The following is a 6,000-nucleotide window of genomic DNA, read 5'->3' on the forward strand; positions in this document are numbered from 1 at the left end:
GTAATACATCCCGATTTAACCATCGAAGGGGACAAAAACTTGAGGTGACTAAGAAAAAAATCGTATATTAGTTATTCGTTATCCAGTCGGAATCGTCACTACAAACACTTATTGGAAGTGGAGGAAGTGGACAGTACAGCCCACTAAAACCACTGTACGAGCAACGAACGAGGATACTTGACGTGGAGCGAACAGCGAGCTGTGCTGTACGTATTGTGTGTGACCTAAATAAGAATAGGAACGATAGGAGTCGTCCTCGTCCTCATCCTGGTCGTCGTCATCGTTCGTTACTTGGACTCGAAATGTGAGGTCTTGATTGCTTGCCCCCCACACCCACCTCTCTCTCTCTCTCCATTCATTCTTCCCACACTGTGCCTCGCTCTGTGGGGTGTAATTATGCAATGGATATGTAAAGCACCTATATATACTTTGTGCGGTTTGCGGTTGGCGCGACCCATGCATGCATATTCGGGTGCTGCTGCTGGGTTATGGTTTTGTAGATGGGTGGCCAAAGACGACAACGGCGGTGACGTCGACAACGATGGGATCAATGGTTGTACAGGAGGAGCATCCGGCAGCAACAGCCAGAGTGGCGTGCGGTTTTTCGATGGAATATGGGTTGATTAGTTGGTTTCTGTTTTTCTTACTCTCTTCTATCTATGCTGTGCGATATGATGCTGGGTTTCATGTTTATTTGGAGCATATCAAATCAAGTTTACAAAGCTTTTGGCATACGCATTGTTTATGAGTGCTGGACGATGAAAATAATTGGTGAGAAATATCAGTACACAATAACAAAATAACAATAGCAATTCCAGCAACATTCTATTGATTTGATTGATTTGTACTGTACAGGTGTAACACAGCCTTGAAACCCTTCTAAAACCACCGGGATTGTGCCCTTAACTCACGTAAAACTCCCGGGAAGCCTCTGAAGTGCCCTGAAACCCAGCTGTAACTCTCTGGTACCCGTCTAAGACCCCGTACACACCTCTTTATACGCTATGGAATCGCCTGGAAATTCCTTTGAAACTCCCCCGAAGCTATTCTGAAAGTCCATGAAGACCTCGGAAACCCCCGTGAACCATTCTGAAACCTCATCAAACAGACTTAAGCCTCCAGAAGCGTCTTGAAACGACTCTGCAATGCCCCTGAAACTCCCCTGAAATCCCCCTTCAATACTTCTGAAACCCCGCATAGCATCACCTTCAAATTTCATAGAGAGCTCGGCACGGTCAGTCGCTCAGACAACCAAACTGCGTCATGTGACGCAAGCAAGGGTACAATGACCCATTTTACTGGTATTTTGTTTCAGACATACCAGTAAAACTGGTAAAATGCCAGTAAAATTGGCAATATGTGTCATTGTACCCTTGCTTGCGTCACATGGCGCAGTTTGGTCGTCTGAGCGTCCGACCGTGCCGAGCTCTCGATGCATACTAATTAGACACCAGCAAAACAAACTGCCTGGTGGCTAGGTATGCGGAGAGCGAGAGTAGTAAGTCTCGGCTTCATAAAAATAATTCGCTCTCACTTGTAGTTAGTGGGCACAAACGGGAGTGTGTTGTGGATTGGCATCTAAGCCGAAAGAGAGATGGGTTTGGGAAATAGGAGTGTTCACGGTGCGGCTTCGGAGTCAGTTTGGCTTTCTATTCCACAGAATCATTACTTGGTCTGTGGCTTAGTTGGTTAAAGCGCCGGTCTAGCGAATACGGAGTCGTGGGTTCGAATCCCACCAGAACGCGATTTTTTTCACAAATTTCATCTCTCAATTTGTCAATTAGCAACATTTCGTGCCTTCTAATTACAAGATTTTCCAGTATGTTTCAGACATACCAGCAAATCTGGCAAAATGCCAGTAAAATGGGCAACATGTGTCATTGAAAAGAGTGATTCTCGCGCAAAACGTAACGCGTAGAATGTGTCATATGTGACCGCTGGTTCCGCTCCTTCGCACTCCGGCTCTCCTTATCACTCCTTTCAGCACTATGCTGAACTGTAAGTTCGAAAGTGCATCGCCCTGCTTCAGTCCGTCTAAGGTTACGAAGGATGACAAAATTTCATCCACATTCATCTGCAACCCGTACACTAGATTTCGATCCGCCCAGCATCGCACGAATCAGCCTAATCATCTTCGCCGGAAAACCATGTTTGATATCTGCTCCGTCAGGGATCGTCCGTCACGAAAACTCACCTGATGTTCGCCGACGAAGATCTCCTCAGTCGGCCTCAGTCTGTTAAGCAGAATTCCAGACACAATTGTTTACACTGAATTGAGAAGTGTCACTCCTCTGTAATTCGCGCACTCCAGTCGATGCCCTTTCTTGGATAGAGGGCAAATGAGAACATCCAACAAGCTTCCTCTTCCCATATCTCAAAACAGTACGGTGTGATACAGCTGCTCACTAAAGTGCTTGAGAAGTTCAGATGGAAGTTCGTCCTTTTCCAACAGCCTTGTTGTTCTTCAGTTTTCTAATGGCTGTCTTGGCCTCATCTAGCGTTGGATGTTTCACAGCCTGTCCGTCGTCGTCAATTCGAATTCTCTGTCGCTCTTCCATTCCCACCGTTCAACCTCGAAGCGCTTTGTTCTCCTGACAGCCACCATTGTTTTGCCAGTCAGCAAATTTCCATCACGGTCGTTGCATAGCAGGCGTTGTTCTTCTCCGTACGCCATTGATAGTTTCGTAAAACCTCCGCATATCATTCTGCTCCACACTCTCTTGCACCTGGCAATCACATTTTTCTCATATTTTTTTTTCTTTTTGCGGTGGATTCGTTTTCGACTACCCTTGCTTCGCTATATCACTGCCTACTGTGCCGGGTCCTCGACATCAGCATTCTTCTCGTCCGTTACCCTCTGGCACCCCTCGTCGAACCACCCGTTCCTAGGTCGTCTTTGAGCAGTGTCTGTTGTATTCCATCTTCAAACATTTCTGAAGGAATTCCTTCCGAAATATTGTCATTTTTTTACAGGAGATTTTCTTAGGAATTTCTCCGAATACTCTCTAGAAATATCGCAAGAAATGCTTCTAGGAATTTATCCAGGGGTTTCTCCAAGAATTCCTCCAAACGTATCTTCAAATGATGCTATTCCAGGAGATTTTTTATAAAGATTCGGAGATTTTTCTAGAAATTCTTTTTGCGATTTCTTTTAGATATTCAGAAATTTTTCCAGAAACTTTTTCAGAAATTATAGCTTGAATTTCTCCAGAGGAACCTTCAGGTCTAACTCAATTTATTCGTATACCTATTGCATTACTTGTCACACTTTTCTGAACCCCTCTCCCCCGTAATGAGCGTAACGTACTTATTGTAATAGTAAACAACATGCTCAGAGTAAGAATAAATAATGTTAAAGAAAAAAATTTAATCATCCTAACAAAATGTGCAAAATGACTTGCAGAGTTCTTCCATAAGTCTCTCGTGTTTTTTTTTTTCTGAGAAAGAAGGAGGTATCTTAGGGTATTTCTTCAAATATCCTCCTAGGTATTATCCAAGGTATTCATCCAGGAATTGCTTCAGGAATTTTTGTTCGGGAATTCCTACAAAACAATTCATGAATTTCTTCTATTAGTTTCCAAAGGTATCGATATCGAGATCTTGACAGGAGTTTTAAAGGGGTTACTTGAGACGATCCTCCAAGGATTAATTAAAAATTCCTTTTAGAACTCTTTAGTAATTTTTAGGCAACTGCTGAAAGAATTTCTGAAAAAAAAACTGAACAAATTCTGCAGTGATCTCAAAAGACATCCGAGGAGATATTTCTGATTAAGCCACAAAAGCACTGTAGGAATTTCACGAAGAATTCTTGGAGAAACGCTGGAAAGAATTTCCAAAGCAATCCCTGTAGGATTTGTAAAGAAGTTTTTATACGAATATCTGAAAAACTCCATGGATTTTTTTTGCAGAAATCTGTTGCTGAATTTCCTGGAGAAATCCCAAAAAGTTCCAGGAAGTCTCCAGGAACTATCTTCGGAAAAAAAAATCAGAAGGTATTTCAGACAGAAACTCTGAAGGAATATCCAGTAGAATTCCTTTAGAAATTTTAGAAAGCACTTTTGAATGAATCTCTGGAGGAATAGTCGAAGAAATCCCAGAAAAAGTTCTGAAGGAATCTCAGGAATATTTCTTAAGAACTTCCTGTAAAAATACCTGGCGAAACTTCTCGGGAAACCCATGCTAGGAAAAAAATATTGAGGAATTTATAGAAAAAAATCATGGGGAAATCTTTAAATAAAATTATTGGAGAATTTTCTGGAAGTATTCTTGAAAAAAAATTGTGGATGAATATCTGAAAAAGAATCCTGAATACCTCGACATTTCTAAAGAAATTTCCATAAAACTCGTAGGAAATATTTTTTGATGATTTTTTTTAAGCCCGTGGAAAAATTTGAAGTTATGCCGGATAAATTTATATGGTAATACATGGAAGAATATCTGGTGGAAATCCTGAAGGAATCTCTGTATGATCTCTTGCAGGAATCACTGAAAGTAAAAATGCAAGAAGCTCTGGTAGAATTGCTACAGGATTCTCTGGATCAATCCTTGAAGAAATTTTTGAACGCATTCAGGTGGATATTTTCAATGGAATCCCCAGAGCAATTCCTGAACAAATCTCTGGTGGACTTTCTGAAAAAATGCCTGAACGAATTTCTTAAGGAATATCTGGGAATTTATTGAAGAACAATGTTTTGAAGAATCTTGGAAATAATTTTAACCCACCTTTGGCATTACGGTCATTTTTTACCCAAACCGTACACTACGTAAGCGAGCTGCTGCCAACGTGATGCAAAAGGAAGGTTAAAAGAAATCCCTGTAGAATATTCTGAAGAAATCCCTGGAGAAATTTCCGATGTTTTTTTAACGAATCCCTTGAAGAATTTCTGAAATAATTCCTGGTGGAGTTTCAGATGAAACCCATAGAAATCTATCTAAAAGCATTCTTGGAGAAAATTTTTGGAGAAAAGCATGATGGAATATCTGTTATTCTGAAGGACGGATTAGTTTTGGAAGGAAGCCATAGAAGATTTCCTTGGAGTTGAAGTCCTTGGAAAAATTTATGGGCAAATCTTATTAGGATTTTTTGAAGGAATTTTCAGGGAAATTTCTAAAAGTATCCCTGGATAAATTTCTGAAAGAATCTTTGCTCGAATTTTCAAAGGAGTCTGTGGAAGATTAAAAAAAAATAGCACGGACACAATTTTCTATGGAAATCCTTGGAAAGTTGATTTTCTCAAAGAATCGCTGAAATTATTTCTGAAGGAATGATTTCCTGAAAGAATTCCCGTACGGATTCCTGATAAAAACTAAGGACGATTTTTTAAGGAAACTGATGGAAGCGTTTCTTGAGGATTCTTTAAAGAAATTTCATGAGGATTCTCCAACGAAAATTCATAAGGAAATTTTACAGGAGATTCTGAAGCGATTCATGGAATATGTTTTAAGGAACTTTCAAAAGAAACCCGTGAAAGACTTTCCGGGTGAAATTCCTGGAGGGTTTTCTAAAGGAATTTCAGAACAAATACCTGGAGGATTTTTGACGAATTTCTGAAGACATTCATGAAAAACTAAAGAGATCCTTGGAGAAAATTTTCGAGTGAATCTTAGATAGATTTTTTGAAGAGGCTGTTGAAGAATTTCGGAGGCATTTATGGAACAATCCTTGAATAAATTTCCGAAGAAATGCCGTGACGAACTACTAAAATAACCTTCGTAATGTTCCTTTTATTTGCAGGGAATTCTAAAGTTATCCCTGGAAGAAGTCCCAATATTACAGATTTTAATTTGCACGTATGAGGGCGCAAACAATTGGAAAACTCTCAAAGGTAACTTACGTTTTTACATATGAGGCCACAAAAAATTCTAAGACGGTTTCTCAATTTAGGAGGAGATATTTCCATTATATTTGGAGGCACAAAAATTATTTTATAAACATGAATTTAGCCATTATTCCATTAAAAAAGTATAGACTCGAAAACAAAAGTGCTCCGATATTTATCA

This window comes from Aedes albopictus, chromosome 2 (genome assembly GCF_035046485.1).
Source record: "Aedes albopictus strain Foshan chromosome 2, AalbF5, whole genome shotgun sequence".
Lineage (NCBI taxonomy): Eukaryota > Metazoa > Arthropoda > Insecta > Diptera > Culicidae > Aedes > Aedes albopictus.